This window comes from Culex pipiens, chromosome 3, assembly GCF_016801865.2.
Source record: "Culex pipiens pallens isolate TS chromosome 3, TS_CPP_V2, whole genome shotgun sequence".
NCBI lineage: Eukaryota > Metazoa > Arthropoda > Insecta > Diptera > Culicidae > Culex > Culex pipiens.
Window position 1 is genome coordinate 7,942,660 of NC_068939.1, and position 22,547 is coordinate 7,965,206.

General features: G+C 34.4%; 1 protein-coding gene across 10 annotated transcripts in view; it reads right to left on the reverse strand.

Moving 5' to 3' along the window:
- Positions 1-22,547, reverse strand: part of LOC120426918 (myocyte-specific enhancer factor 2) — a 123,769-nt gene that overhangs the window by 28,229 nt on the left and 72,993 nt on the right. The window contains exon 1 of one of the 10 annotated variants that reach the window (XM_039591763.2): positions 11,771-12,664. The exons of the other annotated variants lie outside the window; for them this stretch is intronic. The gene's annotated coding sequence lies outside the window, so the exon portion shown is untranslated. Of the gene's footprint in view, positions 1-11,770; positions 12,665-22,547 lie in introns of those variants that run through there. 10 annotated transcript variants of the gene reach the window in all.

Genomic DNA, 22,547 nt, shown 5'->3' on the forward strand with positions numbered 1-22,547 from the left:
TTTTATTTTGTAAAAATAACTATATCTATAATAAATCTATTGGTTCAAATTTAGGTGACAAAGATTTTTTTTTAATTTTTTATTCATTTTAATAAAAAAATTTAAGTCAAAAAAATTTAAAGTATCACTTTGAAATTATTTTAACATTCGTATGAACAAATAATGGCATAAGAATATATGTACAAAGCCTTAAGCTTATGAAAACATTAAAAAACATGAAATGTGTGCGAATTTCAAGACAATTTATCAAAAATATATTCACAATAGAGTATTTCCAGATTAAGTCCACAGTAGACGAGTTCTAAGAAAAATATATATATATCTCTCCAAACTTTTTGAAAATGATTAAAATTATCATTTCAACATTTCAACATTATACAATTGGACAATTTACACCTTTTATCTGAATATATCCAAACTTCAAAAAATACATAACACCACCACCACCAAGGACCATGTGACTAAAAGTAAACGCATCTTTTTTGGGTTTTTTTTTTTGTGGAAATTGTTTTTGAGATTCTTCCGGATCGAATGCAACAAGAACGATCGAGATTGATTAAAAATTTGGGTTTTTTTTTGCCCAGATATTAAAATTACATTCACAGCAAATAGATCTCCTTAAGCCTGCTTAAGTTTACTTTTGAATAATTTTTGAATAATTTGCTATTTTTGAATAATTTGGAAATGGAAAAAAATTCTTCAGTATATTTTTGATTTCGAAGCTTATACCTAGTTCATGTTCATATGCTTAAATGATTGTTTTAAAATAATTGGCAATTTAAATTATTTAGAAAAAATGTATTTGACATTGCTTTTAAATGAATTTCAAGATGAACTGTTAGTGTTAAAAATATGTTAAACCAATAATAATTTCAATTGGGGTCAGCTAAAAGTTGCAACTATATATTCCACCCCATCCTGCCCAAACCCACTGCACACGAGTTTTCCAACTCTTCCAAGAGTCCACACTGTGCACACACTCACACTCGCACAAAGGCGCTCCGCAATGCACTTTTTCCCCGGGACGTTGTTTTTCCCTCATGCTTGCATATTTTTTTCTCCTTTCGTGTCTACGCGCGGGTGCAAGCTAATGTGTTCTCTCTTCAAGCTGGACGAGGTTGGGGGGGCAAAGAAAAAACACAAACGACTAATCGATATATTAATGTCGTCTTCAAGGATTTGCTGCAGCGATGGAATTTCCACGGTCACCTGGAAAAGTCACGGCCATTCGAGGAAGGACCTCCAAAAGAAAGCACTGGGTGGGAAAAAGAATTTTTTTTTTCTTTTTTGACTTTTTTTCTTTTGGAGGTTGCCCCAAACCAGGTTTGCGTGTCAAACAAAATAGTGTGAGGTGTTGATAAATGACCGTTTTGGGCATTATTACAGTGGAAGGCACAACAAAAAACGAAATTTCCACTAAACGCCAAGACATTAAGTTTCAACGGCCGCAGTCAATTTGCCGGCAGCTGTTCATTAGTGTGTAGGGCCACAATGTACGTTGTGTGTTAGCAGCCAGACGACAGCTGAAGACATCCTCCCGCGATCTTGTTTGCTTCTGAAGAAGCAGAGAGAGTGCACAAGTCGGGAAGCGTATAAATTTTCCTGGAACAGTTGTTGCTCGAGCTGGCCCCGTGAAGATCGGAATGACTCAAGGGAAACTGAGACATTTTTTAAAGAAGAAAATAAAAAGCCGATCAAAATTCGTCCCCATACCCCATAACGTAACCGTGATGAGTAGTTCCAACTGACGTCACAAAAATCGAGCGTCGTGAAGTCGTTCACTTTCGTCATGTCGGGATTGACGCTGGGGGTGAGAGTGAAATGGTCTATAATTTAAGCACCGCTGATTGTGGACATTTCGTCAAGGGCTTTCAACAGCTGATTTATGTGGACATCAGCAACTCTAAATGAATCGAAGAGAAAAACGCGTGGGACGTAGACACGCTGACAGCTGCGCGGGGGGAAAACACCGCTCAATTAAAGGGGAAATGTTTGGAGAATAATTCGTAAATTGAAATAAAAATTCTTCAAAGTGAAATGACCAGAATAAAGCATTATAAAATAATTAGAACTATCGAAATAAAGGTCATATATCCCAGAGGAGGATTGTATCGAGCTGATCCTGCAAGAAGTCATTCATGCGACAAGGGTGGAATCGAAAGAAAAAAAAACTACATTTCCAGAAATTGAGAGTGACATTTGAGCTAAGGAGGGTTAGCTTTTCCTTCCGTCCTGTCTGAGTCGTACTTTCTTCGCACAATTCCCACAGCTGAGGAGTACCTTCTCATCTTTGGAGGCTGAATGTCATGTTCGCACAGGGGAAAACAAGCTTGATTTCGTATATTTTTTTTGTCATCAAATTATTCACTGCAAATTCTCAACCAAACATTCATCAATCTAATCAGATAACTGTGACTTGTTCGTTGAATAATATTGTCCAGAAAAACCACATCCTGTCTGGCGTGCGTATTTTTCCTACGTAAAATGATTTCTTATCGAAAGTTTTCTGTAGTCTATTGCGCGAAACACTTTTTTTTCTACAGAAAACAACGCATTCTTGACGTTGATAAATACATTTGCGTGAGGGGTGCAGCACATTTGGCAACAAAATATTGTAGGTTAGGTAAGCGCGAGACTTGGTCGACTTGGCGCGGTTGTTGAGTGTTCTTGTATGCATGTGGGGCAGCCGGGTTTACTGGTATGCAGATACGAGTTGATGGGTTTGTTGGTATATAACTTCCTGACTTGACTCGGCTCGTCAGGAGGTACGTAGTCACAACCTCGGATCATCTCACCGCCATCAACAGTAGCTGCAGCAAAAACAAAAAACGTCAACGATTTTAGGGTGTTAGAACCAATTCTTGCTTGTGAATAATTTTGGTGATGCACAGTAAAAAAAATGTGTGAATCTGGAAGGTGTAATTATGTAAGGTAAAATTTACTCTTTTATGATGTAATTTTACTTCGATTTAGAGTGAAAAGAGGTAAAACTACTCATTTATTTAGGTGAAATATTACACATTTTTTCTGACATGCAAAATGTACCCTTCCCAGATGTAATATTATCATGATATTTTTGCTGTGTATAAAACAATCAAATCGAACCTTATCGATTATTTAAAAACTATGCCAACAAAATATTTCAAATAAAATCAAATTATTCGCTCTACAGCATTGCCTTGGCGTTCTCGATTGCGAGATTCCTACTCGAAACTAGGTGTCCGAAGGCTTGATTGTTGAGGCAATTGCAAACCTCTTTTTACACCTTAGCTTCCATCCACCCCGGGATACGAACTGACGACCTTTGGATTGCTAGTACAACTGCCTACCAGCGACTCCACCGAGACAGGACCCAGAGAGACGACTCCTACACCTGGACTGAGCTAACGACCTAACCTTTAGGTTAATCCGGGGCCAACATTTACTTCCCGTCCGACGGAAGGCGTGATCAGACAAATCTCGTCTCAAAATTTGCCACCGGGACCTTCTGGGATCAAACTCAGGCCGACTGGGTGAGAAGCAACCACGCTTACCCCTATACCACGGCAACCAGTCTATAATTTAATCTTTTCAACACTTTTAAGTTCAACCCACAAAATTCCTTCGATTTAATTTATTTTAATTTTTTTCTGGTAGCTTTTATGATATTTTGGAATGAAAATTTAAGTTTCTAAGATGCAAAACAAATAGTTTTGTTAAATTCCACACAACAAGTCAAATGAATCAAGGCTAACCAACAAACCAAGTATATTACAAATAAAACAAGAATTATTTCATTCCATTCTTTTTACTTATTATTTAAAAAAAATGCGGTTTTTTATGATTTACTGTAGAATCATCCAAGTAGGGTTATTGAGTGTAAGTAAAATAAAGTAAGTAGTATTGCTAAAAGTTAAAAAATAAAAAAACGCTAAGAAACTTATTTTTTCTCTTTTTTGACTTAGTTTCCTGTCTTTTAATATGTATAGGACATTTCTTCATTCTATTGACTATCTGCCTTAAGTCACCAATAAATACTGAAAAACAAACAATTACTAACATTTCCATTTTCTTGACTTTTAAAATTTTGAGTTGATTGAACCCTACAAAAAACGAATTCTTTTCTTGGAAATTTAATGAATAAACCAAAGATATACAACCCAAAGAAATTAATCAAATTAAAAATGAAATTAAATGTTTTAAATTTTTAGTAGCAAATTAATTTTTAGATAATTTTGAATCTAGGTTAAGTACATCCAGCGATTGTATGATTTTTTTAACAAAATGGATTTACATTGCTAATGTGCTTTTTCTTATTATTTTTCATCTCAGATTTTCTTTGCCATACACTTATGTTTATTCAGACAATATTAATTAAATTAAAATAAATCTTAATCTTAAAATTTATCATTTTCGATTCAAAAACGCATTTTTTAAAGAAAACTTTTGCGATCTGATCTGATTTCAAATGTAAAAAATAATAAAATTTAACCAGTGATGAACTATTAAATTATTAGTTTTTTCAACTGCCAACGAAAAACCACTCATATTTAATTTAACGAACTGATATTTAAATAAATAAATAAAATAAATTGTTCTCCAAATTAAGAACAACAAAATATCAATATTTTTTTGCTAATATTTAAAATATATCTAAGGTATTTTCAGTTCACAAAACTTTTTAGCAAAAAAGCAAAGCAAAGCACAATCCACTTTAACGACCCCCGGGTCTTTTGTGGGCTCTGTTGCAAGTTTCTGCTCATTTCTAGGCGTCCGAAGGTTATGTGTGGTGAGTCACTCAAAACCTCTTTTACGCTAATGGACCGACCGGGTCCGTCTGGGATTGAACCCAGGCCATACTGGGGTTTGGAGGCTACCACGCTAACCACTAAACCACCGGACCCGGCCTTTTAGCATTAACCGGACCCGACTTTTTAGCATTAAATTTCAATTTTCTTAAAAACGTTCTCATATCAAGCTAAAAGTAAAAGAAACATGCAAAATATTTAAAAGTAAAATGCAGAAAGAATAAAAAAAGTGAAAAGAAAATCCATACTTAATGATTTTGGATTACACAAAAAAAAATCTTGAAAAATAAAACAAACGAAGAAAAATAATTGCCTGATTAAAACTTCGATAAAGGATGAACTTGGAAGAATTGTAGGGCAGATGAGAAAAAATATATTTAATGATATTTCATGATCATGAAACTTTGTGTCATGTTATGTTGTGAAGGTGATGGGTAGGAATCCGAGGGATTTTTTTTTTGTATATTACGTATTTACGTATTTTTTTGCCTTTTGTGTGTTTGTCTGTTTCCAATCAATTATATTAGATTTCAAAATTTGAAATAGATTTTTTTTAATTTAATAAAAAACGTTAGAATTTGATATCTTTTAGCCGATTGATAAAAATAAAATTAAATTCAGCCATAGGCTCATTGGTCTAGACACGGTGAAAACGCCATTTTAAGTTTGCATACGATTTTTCAAATGTTTGGCTGGTTTTTTTCGGATCTCAATTTTTTCCTTGAAAGACAAACTAATCACCTTTCGTTTCCATCAGAGACAGCTAGAATCGGTTGAAATGGCACGGAGTTATGATTTTTTGAAGAATGTGGTTTTGAAAAAAAAAATATGAAAATGACCGTTTTTGGGACCACCCTACACCGTGCTAGGGTTGTCCCAAAAACCCAAATGCGGTCACCCTAACGGGTAAATGGTTAAGATTAGAAAAAATTGTTTCAATGATAATTTGAGCTAACCACAATTTGTAAAGGACTATGTTTGAGGCTATTTTGAAAAAAAAAATCCTTCAGATGATTTGCTTGATTCTTTAAGCAGCTAGCTGTTCACAATTTTGAATTAATCAGCTGGTGAAAGTTGATCCACATCTCAGCTTAGGATAGTTACTTCACACAAGTTATGTTTAAACTACGAAATAAATTAAATAAAAATAATTTGGAAAGGTTTTAAAATAAAAAAAGTCAAACTATTCTAACTCGTTTTTTCAAACAGAACAGAATATATTTTGTTAGAAAATCCTGCAAAACAGTCCAAACAATTAACCTCCTCCGTTAGCTTACTGTTGTTGCATTTGTTGTTGGTGGAAAAACTTTGCCATCTTCGAGAAAACTCTCCCCTTTCACCGTTTGGCGCACACGACTCAGCCAAGCTTAAGCCAGACGACGACGACTACAACGATAAAACGGCTAGCTGTTTTTCACAAACAAACCCCACTCTGCTGCCCGGGCGCCCACATTGACGAGGAGTCGGAGGATTGTTTTGCCTATGTGTTCGTGTTCAGTTTTTCGGAAAAGTCGATGTTTTCATTTCTCGACTCGACTCAGCTTAGCTTATGTACTTTTTGAACGACGACACACGGTTCATGTATCGACACAGAAAATGTTTCACATATTAGTAGGTACGTGCTTGTGTTTTATGTACCTCTGGGGGGAAACAGCAGAGGGAAAACATACTCAGACACACAAACACGAGTTGGAAAAGTCGCACATAAAAGTTGTGTCGGCTGCTGGCGGCTGGCTCAGCTTCCCCGGATTTCCCCGATTTCCTCCGGCCGGTTTTCCTTCCTTGCCCCCCTCTCGAAACAAACCCAGCTTAAAACCACGACGAAGGTAAAAGAAGGGCATTTTCAGCTGTTAATGCCTGTTGCGAGAGACTCGAATGACGACCATCATCTGTGTAACGTTACGACTTTTTTTTTCTACTCCGACGTTCTCATTCTCTGTGAGTCAACGCGTTTTCAACGCCGTTTCTACCTTTGCACATACCTTGAACATCTTCTTGTAATGCTTGCTCCTCGTGCAATTACCGACAGTGCCATTGTGACTAATGCAGGGTTGTTACGGGAAAGTCGAAAAAAAATCAGCGCCAAATCCGCGCCGACCGAAACCTCAATCCGCGCGAAATCCGCGCCATATAAAAAAAACTGGGACCTACATTTAAGAAATGTTATTTCCATAGAAAAAAAACTAATACAGAAAGTATTTTATTAAAAATATGAAACTCGTTTTATGTTTGAAGGAATGAAAGCAAAAAATCCTTTTAAAAAATACCTCAAGAGACATCAAGAAAAGTGTCACCAAAAAAAAACCTTTTTGCAAATCAGAGGGACACTACAATAATTTTGACCAATATAAATAAAATAGAAAATTATAAACCAATATAAACAAAATTAAAAAATCTAATAAATGAAATTTAACTTCAAAAATATAAGCTCAAACAAACCAAAATCTAAAATTTTAATATGTATAAATATTAGATTTCGAAATTCTAAAAATTCAAAATCCAAATTCCTCACAAAAATTTCATTTCGAAACAAATTGCATTTCCAATATTTGAAATATTTTCTTCTAAAAATTTAAGAATTTAAGAATTTAAAGTTTAAGAATTTAAGATTTTAGAATTTAAGAATTTAAATTTTATTTGAGATTTTTGAGATTACCTTTTTTTTTGTTTGCAAATCTTAATTTTTTTAATTTGGATTTTTTTTTAATTTGAATTTTTCTTTAAATTTTGAATTTTTGATTTTTTAGGTTTTTGGAGTTTCGGAATTTTTAAATTACGAAATTCGAATTTTTTTTAATCTAAATTTTTTTTTTAAACTATGATAAAAAAAAAGTTTCGAATTTTTGAAATTTGAATTTTGAATGATGGAGCATTAATTTTTGAATGTTCTGATCTTTTTATTTTTCGCCAAGAATGTTTAAATTTAGAAAAATATTTCTACGGGTAAATCCCATCTAAAATTCAAAGGCAAATTGAATATATCCACTATAAAATTAAAAATAAATAAGGTTAAAAAAAACATTACTCAAAACTCAAAAGAAATTACATATTCAGAGCCGAATATATTAAGAAATGCGTAAAGTGTAGTAATAATTTTATTTAAGAAAATCTCAACCATACATTTAAAAAAATCATCTCTACATAATCTTCAACTTAATTTTTCGACGGTTCGTATTAAGAAAATACAAACAAACATTTTCAGAAAAAAAATCTATTTATAAGAAATTGAAATTGCACTCAATGGAGAAAAAAACAAATTCTCGTTATTCTTGATATTATTTTTCCTAATAACTTGAAAGTAATTCTATCTATTTATTCATCAAAATTGCCATCCGCGCGAAATCCGCGCCTGAGCAAAATTAGTCAGCAAATCCGCGCCAAATCCGCGCCATCCGCGCGAAACGCGCCATCCGCGCGATCCGCGCCGTCCGTAACAACCCTGCTAATGGTTTCGCGGCTGAATAATGTAATACGCGGAAAAACGACACTTTTTGTGCCCTTAGAACATCCGAGAGCATCACACACAAATTTTCATTCGACAATTTCCCAAGGCAACGCGCGCGCAATTTTTCATTTTTTCAATGGCAATGGCTTTTTAATGATGATTCGTGGCGGGCGGAAGGTTGCCTGCCACCGCCCAAATTGTAACACGCAGGCATACTCTTTTCTTTTATTTTTGGATTTTTTGCTGGTGGCATTACATCTCAACTCTTGGAAAAGGTATTCAATTTCAATTTCGCTGAACCTACCCACCACCAAAAAAAACAGATGAGGAAAAGTGAAACCCGCAAAATTAAGCGAAGGACGAAACAGGAAAAGATCAACATTTTGCTCGTTTCGTTGCGTTCCGTTGCGGTGGTGGGATTTTGAAGAAATTTTCCGTCAAGAAAAACACGGCTTGACAAAGTAAACTTTGTGACTTTTCAATCGTGCTCAGAAGAAAACTTTAAAACTCAAGGAAACTTTGGTAGGACAACGCACGAATTTTGTTAACATTCCAAATATGTAATTTTTGCGATCAAAAACATCGCTCCAACTTTTTTTTGTGCGACTGGTTTTGAATTTCACGTCTTTACTCATTAAGTTATTCCGAAATTCTCCTTTTTTCTACGGTGTTTTTATTTCTAACAAATTTGACAATTTTCATTACAAAAAGGATGTTTGCATTCACTGTTAAAAAAATGGTAATATTACATCTGGAATGACGACAATTTTGGGCAGAAAAAAAATGTGTAATATTGCATCTTGAGATGCGGGAATTGTCATTTTTTGATATGTACCGTCAAATTTCTGAATTTTTGTTATGACCCAATCTCACCCCTCTGACTTAGTGTCGCCTCACCCCTGATGAACTTAATTTTACTTTTTCAAGATTTTTTTTTGCAAAATTACATCTAAAAAGAGGTAATATTCAACCATCGATTTTTTCAACCTTCTAAATGAAACTTTTATTTAACTGTGATCTTCATAAAAACCTGCTGCTTACTATTGACTAAGCGAACAATAACGATTTTTAATAGAGCATAAAAGTGTGCAAGAGTCAAAACTACACAGTAAAAAAAAGTGTAATTATGGAAGGTTGAAAATTTGATTGGTTGAATATGACCTCATTGTTGAGTAATTTACCTTTAAAATAATGTGTAAAAATGTGTAATTCAACAGAAACTGATAAAAATTTCAAAAATAACCATTGATTCCCAAATAATGTCATTAATTATTTCAATATTTTTCTTATTTTGTAGGTTATTTTCAGCTATTTTTAAGCTACAAATTACTAGAGTTTTCATTTTCTGGCCAACATTCTTTACATTTTCTAATAAAATAAGTATTTGTCAAATCTCATGTTTTATCATGCAATGTTATAAACAAATATCGTTTTAAAGCAAGCAAAATAAAAATATCCAAAATATTTATATGCCTTTCCGTTTGTAAACATAGTAGCCAATATGTTTTGCTAAAATTACGAATTTTGAAAATTCGTCACTCTTTGTTCACTAAAATGCAAATATCTCGGCTTTGCGTGGACATAAGTTAAATGTTAAAAAGGCACAATGTTCTCCGTGAAATTTCCTATAAGCTGAACGCAATAGTTTTGGCTGCAACATTTTTTGGCTCGTTTTGCGGAGTGATTTTTAAGGGAGCGTCATCAGTGCATGATTGGCAACGGGAGCGCGTGGTCGTAAAATAATTATTCGGAGTGAAAAGTGATTTTTTTGGTATGCATTTCGTTTTGCATTTTTGTCGTAAATTGTATGTGTCGATTGCGGGCGGTGGGGCAACGCGGTTGCTTGACAGGATCGATCGTGTTTTTAGGTGTTCTTTTTTCTTGCTAGCTATGATAATATCAGTCTTTCCTTTACCATCGTTGATCGGAAGGCACACCACCGGTTGTGTTAGTGGTAGTGTCGAGTGTTAATAGTGTTTCCACGCGCTTGCCTTACAGATATATTCATGTCTTGAACGTCATTTTTGTTCAGTAATTGGAGTTTTTTTTGTGCTTTTGTAATCTTGATTAACTGTTTAGTAATTATGAAAGCCCTTCCTATATCATCGTTGATCGGAAGGCACGGCGTCGTGTAAATTGTGTATAAATTTTTCGAATAATGTATTAAACTTTCACGATGAAAAAGCCATATCTATACAATCATTGATCGAAAGACACGCTGACATTTTGGATCGTCGAGTTAATAGTGGAGCAAAATATTAATTTATTAGATATTGAAATTACTGTATGTGAGTGATTTTGTGTGTTAACCAGAAAGACGTTTCCATAGCATCGTTGCTCGGAAGGCTCGCCGACGGGTTTATTATGAAAGTCCTCCCCATAGCATCGTAGCTCGGGAGGCATCGAAAAGCCAATACCTCATCCTACTAATCCAAGAAAACATTAATCCAATGATGCTTGAAGGAGATGCTGTGGCTTCAACGGTCTCAAGCGGTGTCAACAGTGAAAAACTATGTGCTGCATGAGTCGGCAACTTTTGAAAAAAAAAAAAAGAGTCTGCAACTTCAATTAACGGACTAACATTCCTCCCTTTCGTTGAACTCCAGGCTTCTTGGGAGGGCCTCGGTGTTGCCTTATGAAGTAGGGATCTTCAGAGGTTAAACTTAAAGATCAAGGCGACCAAATTTGAATTTTCGGGATTTTTGTTGTTGTATGGAAAAATTGTTCCTGACATCCTAATCTGTCATTTTAGGAGTGAGCACCAAAGTTTTGACCACTTTTCATTTTTATTTGATGGCCTAGTGGACATTTATTATTTTTCTGAAATAAATGAAAATGATACATAAATAAAAAAAGGTTTTACAGCTAACCACCTTATTTTTAAAATTACGACAGCATTAAACATTAATTAAATACATTCCATGAAACTAAGTCCTTAGAATGTAAAAAGCAAATTGTCTAACATTCACAGGTTAGTCAATAACGTTTAATTTATGAAACATGATATACTACTGGTGATATAATAACATATTTTAATTTTAAATCTCCAAAATCAAAGTATAGCTTTGAGGTGTTCCCCACTATTCCTCTAGTTTATGCCCATTTCGTTATCTCAAAAATTCCCTTTCTAAACGAATCTCTATCCTAATCCCAATCAATTTTTCCAGCCAGCTTCCAGACCCCCCGAGACAGCCAGACACTCACCGCTCTATCTAGTGTAGTGAGACCTTTTATCCCTTCTCCTCCTCCAACAAAAATACCAAAGTGCCCACCGTACGGCCGGAAAAATTGGGTCAACAAACAAAGCCAGTGTGTGCTCCCCAGCCAGGTGTGGGACACGAGTTTTCCGAATACAAAAAAAAAAATCGTTGCGGGGTTCATATCCGTGACTTTCAAACCAGAAGACCCCCAGCGGTAGCCAAAGTTTCGTGGCGTTGAAGAAGAAAACGAACCGATGCGAAGGTCACAAACAATTGATTATTTATACGCAAGGGGTCAGGATAACGATTTTTTTTTGTTTTCTCTGTGTGTTGTGTACCTGTTCAAGTCGACGACGACGACGACGATAATGGGTTGACAAGGTTATTCCAGGTCCAGGGAGCGACGTGTACGTGTGTGTTATGCAATTAGGCACTTCTCCGCTGCTGTTTTAACACACTTGATCCGAGACTTGGCTCCGATTTCCACTTCGAGCACCACGAAACCACTCTCGAAAAACGTTGTGAATGGAGCCAGAAGGTGGAAATCTTTAGTGCTTTTATCAAACTGCCAGCTTATGTATTCGCTGTGTGAGTGTGTGTTCCACAGCTGCGCCAGGAGGGGGAGGTTAAAGGATAATTCAATATTTCCACCGACGGTTTTCCGACTTTTCCACCTTCCCTTTGCAGCAGCACTAGGAGCTCTTTATTTTTTCATGAAAATCACATTTCATTGAGATTCGATTTTTCCGGCCACCACCAACGCCATTCACTTATCTTATTTGTTTCCTCTTTCCACGATTCCACACTCTTTTCCTTCCACGGAAAATCTCACTCTCGTTGGGCAAAGCTTGAATTTTCCGCCAGCTTCCCGGTAACCTTTAAAGAGCTTCCGATTTCGGGGTTGATTGGAATTTACACACACCTTTTTCCGCTCGAATGTTTTCAAAACAATTCTGAACTTGGCTCTATTAATATCACAAACACTTGGCCCGCGCCGCGCGCGGTGTTATTATTTATTCTTCACTTGGGTTATTATTATCGCGTGGGGGCAGGTACTTCCCCCCCTTGCGGCTTATTTTTGAAAAATTATAAATATTTCACGGCGCACTCTATTTATTCTCCACGATGACGAACCTGGCGATCCTGTCGGAAGTTCCGCACCGAAAATAAATCCAAGTCTCGATCCCCACTAGTAGCTCGATTGACTGTATGAGAAAATTCTGCGTTTGTGTGTATGTGTGTCTGTGTGTGTGTAAGTAGCGTAAGGACCCGAGGAGCGCCGCGGTTTTGTGACCTTACGTTATCGGACGCGAACGACGAATTGAGCCTGGCCTGGCGCGGTTGTCTGACTAGCGAACGAATCGTCGTAGACAGCATGAGAATGAGAGAGAGTTGAAAATCAAAGAGAAGAGAGCGAACGAGAGTGGAAAAGCCGAAGCCGCGTTAGTGGTGAGAAGCATTTTTCCGACAGTTTTCCTTCGCTCTTCTTAGTAGGGGAAATATGCCCATTTTAATCACTCTAAGCCGTTCGACCAATTCTCATCACTTTTGCCGTTTTCCGCTATTAAATCAACATTTTCAGATGTATCAACAATGGAGAGTTGCTTGCTCATTTTTGTTTGAGCTATTTATTACTTTGGAACAGTTAAAAACACTTTATGAAAGCTGTAATTCATGATCAAAGTGCTGATAGGCCGATAATAGAAATAGGCTGAGAAAGGGTATAGTTCCCCTATTGCGTAGTACTAATACTAGGGAACAGGTCGGCTGCTGTGGAAGCAGCTGATGATGATGATGGTGATGATGCTGATGGGGAGAATCGTAGCAATATCAGAGGGAGATCAGAGCCGAAAACAGTGTGATGTCTCCTGTGTCTCTTGCGATGGAAAGATTACTATCAGTGTTGTCTATACAAACTATTTTGATTAATTATGAAAAGTACTTAATTATTTATTTATTTTTAAATACAGTTTGCAAAGTTTAAAATGGGAGTTTATAAAATAGAAAACCAAAAAAAATCGGGTGAATTTCATAAATTGTTCGTGAACAGTTTAAAAAGTACTGTGAAATTGGTAACCAGTCTAGGAAAATGGACTGCATTTACGGTTTCTTTGAAAAATTTAGTGTTATTGAAGCAGGAATAAAATATCTACTAGTTTCTAAACCGTTTCAGTACAAAACAAAATCATTTTAAATGTGTAGTTATTTTTATTCAAATGAGCAATACTTTCGCCTTTCGCAAAACAAATTGCGATTTTTATGGAGTATTTTTTATTTTGGTGATTTTTTTTATCGATTCCTTTGGCCAAAATAAGTTATTTTACATAGTTGGTTCCTTCATACAAATTTGGGAAGCTATCAATACAAAAAAAAAAATCGAAAAATCCGTATCTTCAGAAGAAATTTCCTGATCGATTTTGTGACTTCGACAAATTATATATTTTTAAAAAATTGGTAAAAGGGATTTTTTTCATTAGGTATTTTTTAAATACAAAGACTCGATTCATCAAACTTTATCCCCTTGGATTTTTTTTTAATGTTTCAGTAGACCATAAGTGAAAACATTCGAGCATGACGGACGTTTTTATGTTGGATAAATAAGACCCTTCAATATTGTCTCGATAAAAAAAATTAAACCTTCAAAATTTGAATGGAAGCGATTTACTAAAAACATTTTAAAATGCACATTTGTCAAACAACTATTTTTCATTTAAATGTTCAATTCAATTCAACTAGTTTTTTTTTATTAGAATATTACAGTTCTGCTCCAGGATAATACATTTGCAATTCAGAAATTTGGAAAGCATTTAAACTGAGATCAATTCATAAGCCTATGCAGGAATAGGGTATAAATTTCTTAATTTAGATTTTGCTAGCTGAGTGTTTTTTTTTATTGAAAATTAATTATTGAAATATTAAAGCCATGACTCATGGTTTTTTTTTCTTCTATTTATGAGAATTTCTTTTTGAAAGCTACTAAATTTGATTTGCCTTAATTATTCAATCGACGATATTATGGAAACTCCTTTGAAACCATTGTTCAAATTTTGTCATCTCTTTAAAAGAATATCAAAAGCAAGACTAACGGGCTATCGATCTAAAGGGCTCGGCCTTTTTAAATAACAGTCTCACAAATGGCAATGTTTTGATGCAGTTAAAAAAAATATTTGCTAGGTTTTTTACCACCCTTTTCCTTGATTTGAAGATTTGAAACAAAAAAAATTCTATGCTACCAACTCAGTATCTGAAAAAGTCATAGTTGCAAGAAAAATCCAAATCTCTATACAAGCTCAAATGAAACAAAATTGTTACATGCTATCTCGAAAAATAAAAATTGAATTGAAATTGAAAAAAAAATATTTCATCGCAAAAACAACAAGAGCAAGTCTCTCTATTTTCAATCTATTTGATTTTTAAATTTTAAAGCTATTAAATGGGTTGGTTAAACTAAATATTTTTAGCTATTTTTTCCAATCTAGTGACAATCAAATTAGTTTTAATCTTCAAATTTTCATGTCTGACATCAAACTAGTTTTCTGGTTGAGCAACTTTTGATGAAATAGTTTTTATTAATTTCTCGTTTCTCGGCATTTTTTTAAGCAAATAAATTATTTTAAGAAATAGAAATGTTCTTTTGAATTTATGACGCCCTTGAAAAAATATTTTTTGTTTGACAAATTTTCAACAATTTTCATTTCTTTAAAAAAAACCAAAGGAAAATTGTCTTGCATCAAACAATGTTTCATTCCTGTTTAAAATTCAAAAGTTGCCGAAAATAAACACCTTAATATTCTGTCCAGTCGTATATAATATCTCAGAAAACTCGAACGCAATGTAAAAAAAGCAAAAAAGTAAATTTTGCGCATATTAAAAATTTAAATTTAAATTATTTTAACTTAGTCAACTTTGACTGTTTTTCACTATCTTTTTAATTTTTTTAAAGCAGAAATAAATGTGCAGTAACTTCGCATTCCACAAAATAAATGTAAATACTAAAAATGAAACAATAAAATAAGTAAAAATTTTCGTAGGACAACAGTTGCTCAAAATAAATGGGGAAAATAAACAAAATCACAAAGAAAGTTGGGCATTGCAGAGTTAACCCTCATTTATCAACTGTTACTATCTTGACAACTATTGGTTCGATTTTCAAATAACAAAATATACTTAGAATTTTATTTCTTTACATATTTTTATTTAATTTGAAAGGAAAGCCAAAACTTTATTCTGAACATAAATAAAAATATGGTATACAGCAACATACCAAAAATGCTGAAATAGTAGTTTTTGCAATTCCGTCGTGAAACTACTTACTTTTCCTGTCATTCTCGAACGACGAAATAGCCTACTTTTCTGTACCAAAAATAACAGAATCGAATAGCAACACTTTTCAAAATAAATGCTGAAAAGTTCTACTTTTCAGCACTGAAATGGGTGCTGAAAAGTTGAACTTTTCAGCACTTGTTTCGAAAAGTAACACTTTTCAACATTTTTTTGATTAACACTGGAACGCCCAACGCATGCCCAACTTACACGGACGCCCAAGCCTCCCAAAAAAGTTGGAACGGCAACTTCAACTCAATGGTTCTCGGGCACAACTCAACCAATCAAGATAATTCTTCTTTCCAGTGATTTGTTAGGATGTTTAGATGATTCTAGAACTTTACAGAACTTAATTTGATCAAATCTGTAATTTTTGCGACCAAAAACATCGTTCCACCTTTTTTTAAAAGACTGCCTCCGCTGAATTTTTGGCGAATTTTTTTTTACACGGGGAAAAAAAAGTTGGAACGATGTTTTTGATCGCAAAAATTACAGATTTGATCAAATTAAGTTCTGCAAAGTTCTAGAATCATCTAGACATCCTAACAAATCACTGGAAAAAAGAATTATCTTGATTGGTTGAGTTGTGCCCGAGAACCATTAAGATGAAGTTGCCGTTCCAACTTTTTTGGAGCCTTGGGCGTTGGAATGTTAAAACGATTTATTGACAAAATACATGAAAATTTAACTTAAAATTTCACTCAATGCGTGTTTTTCGGAATTGCAAAAAATGTTGTATGGAACTCGTTGCAAAACTTGTTTTTTTCAGCACTCTTCGTATTTATCCAACTCGGTGAACCTCGTTGGATAAATGTACGACTCGTGCTGAAAAAATCCTCTTTTTGCAACTTGTTGCATAAACTACTATTATGCAACAAGTTGCAAAAAGAGGATTTTTTCAGCACGAGTCGTACATTCATCCAACGAGGTTCACCGAGTTGGATAAATACGAAGAGTGCTGAAAAAATCAAGTTTTGCAACGAGTTCCATACAACATTTTTTGCAATTCCGAAAAACACCCATTGAGTGAAATTTTAAGTCAAATTTTCATGTATTTTGTCAATAAATCGTTTTAATCAAAAAAAATGTTGAAGAGTGTTACTTTTCAAAACATTAAATGCAATTGTGAAAAAAGGTGTGATGAGAAAATCGCAATGAATAGATTTCAGCGTTGCTTATACAATTTTCCTAGGCCTTTTTCCTAGTATGCGCACATTGAAAACAAAATGTACACAGCAAAAATTCCGATGGTAAAATCGCATGCAAAAGCATGCACATCACCTTCGTCAAAATAAACACTTAATATTACACGCTGCATGTACAATTTTTGCAAACACAAAAAAAGTTGCAACCGACGGGATTCAAACCCAGCACCAACAGTAAAGGCTGGCGCCTTAGCCCACTCGGCCATCAGACCGATGGAAAGCTGAAAGGATAAACGCACATATGAGCTTGACATTTCGGTCAAGTAGGTTTCCCATACTGATGGGCTACATATTTCAGAGTGTAAAATCACATAAAATTGCATAAAATAATGCAATATTTATTTTACACCCAGGCCTTTTACATGCAGCTGGATTACTACTTTTTTAGCTGTGTAAGGTTAAAAATTGGCTGGTTGAATATTACCTCTTTTTTGAGTAATTTTAATGTGAACAAATGCAAATTTAAAAGAAACTAATTGAAATTTTACCAGTTTCTGATGTAAAATTTCACATTATTTTTTCGACAGAAAATATGTCACCGTTCCCAGATGTAATATTACCATAATTTTTAAGCTGTGTGGGTTTTTTAAAATATTTAAAATTTGTTAAGTTGTATAAATAGTAGAAAATGAGTAAAAAAAAAAATAATTGAAAATTCAGTCTCGCTTTTTCATGCCAACATCCGTTCTAGTGAGCGAGATCCACTGCATGTTCACATTTGGCTTTTTTTTTTTGGTCACTTTAAAGTAAAGTCCACATTTCCCCTACATGTCACACAGCATCAAGGTAAATTGAGAAGAGATGTCAATTTCCCCCATTCCTCACACTCCTTGAGCCTCAGGAAACCGCGCTGATCCTTTTTGTATCATCCTCCTTCCTTCCTTCCCGACAAACACACACTCTCACTCGGAGTATCTCCTTATCCTTCGCCGAGTGTCCTCGTTCCAAACCGACGACGACATGGTAAGGACAACGGGGCGAGATGTATAATTTACCACCACCACATGTGACAAATTATTAAAACATATGTTCGACACAAATCATTCCCAATTGTCGTCGTCGTCGTCGTCGTTGCTCCTGTCGGGGTGTCGTTGTGTGTGGTGGAATTTTCGCGCAGGAGGAGGTCAAAGCCAGCAGGATTCCGCCTGCCCAAGCTGGTGTCTCTCATCTGTTGGTCGTCCTGTGCTTCATTTGTGTGTGCGTGAAAATTCGTGAACGAGTGAGTGAAACAGACTGCACGAGAGAGAGAATGAGAGATACTCATACACAGTTGCTAGGGGCCGTCCGGAGCTACCGTGGTGGTGGTCCTCTTTGGTTGGTGTTGGTTGGGTTTTCAACTTTTTCCTGGCTGGCACGACGGCGAAAAACGGTTAGGTAATTACGATCATCGTCAGCATCGTCGTCGTCGTGAATTTCGTTGAGCACATGTTGCTGAACAGTGAGCGAGAGATTCCCCGGTGAGTTGAAAAACTCGTGAGGCTGTGAATGCTACTGACGTTAATGATGATGATGATGGTTTTGATGAGGTATGTGATACATGGATTCAACAAATCAGTGTTGCCAGTTAAAAGAAGTTGAGGCAGAAATTTCAAAAAGAAGTATCAAAAGTTATACTTATTTTTAATAAAGCAGGAATTTCGAGAAATAAAGTATAAACAATTTAATAAACCAATTCTGTTTAAACCCAAAGTTTAAACCTGAAGGATTCCCGAAAGTAACCTCATTAAAAAGTTACGAATAAATGAGTCAACTTCCCATCCCCCCATATCAATATCTCTCTATGTAAATACACGCATGAAAGCAACCGGGTTAAAGCTAACAGAAGCGGAAAAATGGATGTTTTGGACCGGTACGACGACGGATCAGCTGGAAGGACGGAAGGCAGTGCGATGTGACACATGTGAGGCTGAACATTGTCCCGGACACGTCACGTTGCCACGGATCCTCCTTTGGAAAGAGAGTGTGGGGAAAACACGAATCATTTCCATGTTCAGATTGGCGCGTGATCAAAGCAATGTTTGAGGAACGATTGATTGTTGGAATTTAAGCTTCTCCAAAAGCTAAAAATAACACACATTCAAGCAGTTATTTTTACTCAGAAACCATATCAATTATGCAATTGCCACGTCACAGCTGATAAGTAAGCACCTCGAAGATCAAAGATTTCATTCAAGCACACACACACAAACAAACAGACCAATCATTTCGGTCAATGGTCTCTCCCTTCTCCGCCCGAAAACTGGCAAAACAAATTAATAAACTCCGTCACTTGGTGTTCGTTTATTGATTGGGCCCTGATAACGAACGGCGGCGGGTTACATTCTCCCATGATACGGTATCTAGGCAGATAAAGAGTTCAGCGCAGATAAGCCGGGAAGGAAGATAGCGATTTGCGAAACCCAAAGCAAATCGGGTGCTCGACCTTTTTCGCAGTGCATGGAAATTTAACATGCAATTGTATGTGAAATTTGCATGTCAATTTAAATGTCAAATAAATATTGTTGAATTTTGCTAAGATAAGCTAAGGAGAAGAATAGAAATAGTTACCGACTTGAAAAACTGTAAAAAAAAACTACATGTACTTTTATGTTAACTTTAAATCATGGAATTAAAAACCGGGAAAAATAAGACATACAAAACGAATTCAAAATTTACATTTCTACGAACAAAACAAAGTACCAAGTAAAAGTTTAAGAGCACAGATAAAACGACAAAAAATAAGCATTTTGAAATCAACAAAAATCTGTTTCCCAACCTAAAACCCATCAAATGGTTATTTTACATAAAATTGTATGTAAAATGTAAAGTATGTAAAGAAAAAATAAACTGTAAAAGCATTCAGACCATTTTTCGAAGCATATTTTTGAAAGAAAATACTTAATTTTTAGAAAAAAAAATATTTTCGTGAATTTCTTGGATTGAAATTTGTTCTAGCCTACAGCTTCACGGAGAGACCGGCCGGGGCAAATCTAAGAAATTCTTGGTTAATTTAACTAAAAGTATGGGTTAATTTTTTACACAGCTTTTTTTCAACAATCGATTGTTGATTTTGTTAACCCGAAATTGCTGACCACCAGTAACTAAAAGTAACTAAAAAAATAGTTGGAATTGCCATTTTTTTTGGTTAAATGGCTGAAAAAAATTCTAGCAGTCGACTGCTAGAATATTTTTTTCAGAAAATTAACTAAAAATTTGTTGTTTTCAGCTGAAATATTGTGGAATATTCTGTAAAAAACTGGCTGGGCCATATTTTTCAACTATTTTTTAACAATATTTTTCGTTGTATCAACAGAAATATTATTGCATGCAGCAATTTGTTAGTGGTTTATAACAAAACATTTCTTACTTAGAAATAATTTATGTAAGTGTTGATATATATTTTTTTAATTATCTAACGATATAGGCTGGGTCGAATTACTAGCTATATTTTAACCAATGTCTTACTTGAATACAGAAAAATATTCTTACATGTAGTCAATAATAAGCTGTTGTAAGCAATATTTTTATTGAATTTGCAGTAAATTTTGTAATAATGCCTCACAAATCAATGCTGAGTGTTTTTATTTTCGCAATTATTCTGCATAAAAATTTAACGTTTTGTACTATATTTTTTTGCATTGAGTTGTTAAATTACTGTTAAAAAGCATCAAAACATTATTTTTTTTAAACTGTTGTTATAGCACATGTAAAGTTTTAAATGTTTTAAAAAATTACGTTGCATTAATCAAAAAAATAAAATAAAAAGCATGTCACAAATTTTGTTAAACATATTTAAAAAAAGATGTTTGATTTCTCGTGAATTCCTTAAAAATAGTAACCGAGCAAAATTTTGACAAAGTTTTAAGCTTATATTTTAATAAGTTGAATAAAATTAAGTGTTCTATTCACTTACCATCACAGTCAAATCATCCGATAAGTCATCATCATCTACAATGGTCTCAGGTTTAGTTATTTTCCTTGCTGTTGGACACAGAATTCACACCAAAGCGAACCTTTTGCTGCAAATAGACATATGAAATTTATTAGTAATTTTATACAAAATTCTTATTTCGGCTATAAACTGAAAAAGGAACGTAAATAAATGTTGCATACATTATTATGAGGAAAGAAGAAATATCAATAATGCTACTTACCAAGCTTGCATTAATTTAACAACTACTTTTGGCAACACACTTTCATTCAATTGATTCAATTTATTCAACGGTCTCCGATTCCTGAAAACAATAATTTGAGTTTTACTTACCAGTTTATTGAACAGTTTTCTTTCAACAGCATTTTCAAAATATTAATTATCTTCTTTTGTATATCTTTTATATATTTTTTTTACATTTTCCATCATCGAATTTTTATTTTTGATATTATGTGTACGTATTTCCATGTATTTTATGGTTGATGATTCTGAAAAAATAATGGTTCATTAAAATTTTATCCATCGTAGGCACGAAGGTTTTTGATGATTCAGTTTTCTAATTAAAATCACAATATATAAATTATTGCTTTTTATAAATAAACCCATACTTACTTAGATTAACCAACATTTTGTTAAATTTGCCCGTGCAAGTATTGTCATGCAAGAGTTCGCCCGCCTCTTCCTTCCACTGCCCTTCCCTTTCCTTCAAACCCTCCCATCAGAGGTCCTCATGACGAGTGCCATCGTCTTGCTCTTCATAGTTTATCACCTGCAAAGAAATCATCAACAAACTTACTCACCAATTGCACCTCCACAGTTGCAACAGTGTTCATTTCGATATGCCACTTCAGCATTAGCCAATAGTGTGATTTTCACCTTTCACATCCTCTCACTTCACAATTAACAACACAAACTCAACAAATCGACCGCACTTGTTCAAATCCTGACTTCAAATGACAGATGTAAACAAACGCAAGTTCAACTTTTAAATATTCAACCAATTGTAAATTATATTCAACCAAACAAAATTGTTGATTTTCCTAAAACCAAAGCTAACAGTCGAGCACGTTCATTCGAGTTCGGGAAATCTTTTAGCTTTTTGCCTCTAGCATTTTCAACAAACAGGTAATTAAATTATTACTGAATTTTGGTTATTTTAACTGAAAATTGGCAGTAACAAGTACGTTTTTGTTAAAATTTACGAAAGTAAAATCAACAATTTTGATTGTTAAAATTTCTGGGCACAGTCTCTCCGTGTTGTTTTAATACAATTGTATGTGATATTTCTATTAAGAATATAAATTACCAACCTTAGTTAGAGTTTCGCACAGATAAGACGAGGCAAATAATAGGATTTGCAACGTTCGATATTTGGATTTGGGATAATGATAAATTTACATGCACTTTCATGTAAAATTTCCTTGAATTAAGTGAAGCACCAGAGTTTCTGCTCAGATAAGTGAAGAAAATTGTATATTTTGGTCCAATTATGTCTTTTTCATCCTGGAAAGCAGCCTATGCTTATTTCACATGAACTTAATGTTACATTTCATTGATAAAATAAAGAAAAAAAAAGCTCGATTTTTTAAGATCCGGTATGCAAATTGTATTGAATAGAAAAAAAACTAAGTATTTGAAATCAGCATAAATGTTTTCCCCAACCTAAAACCGGGGTTA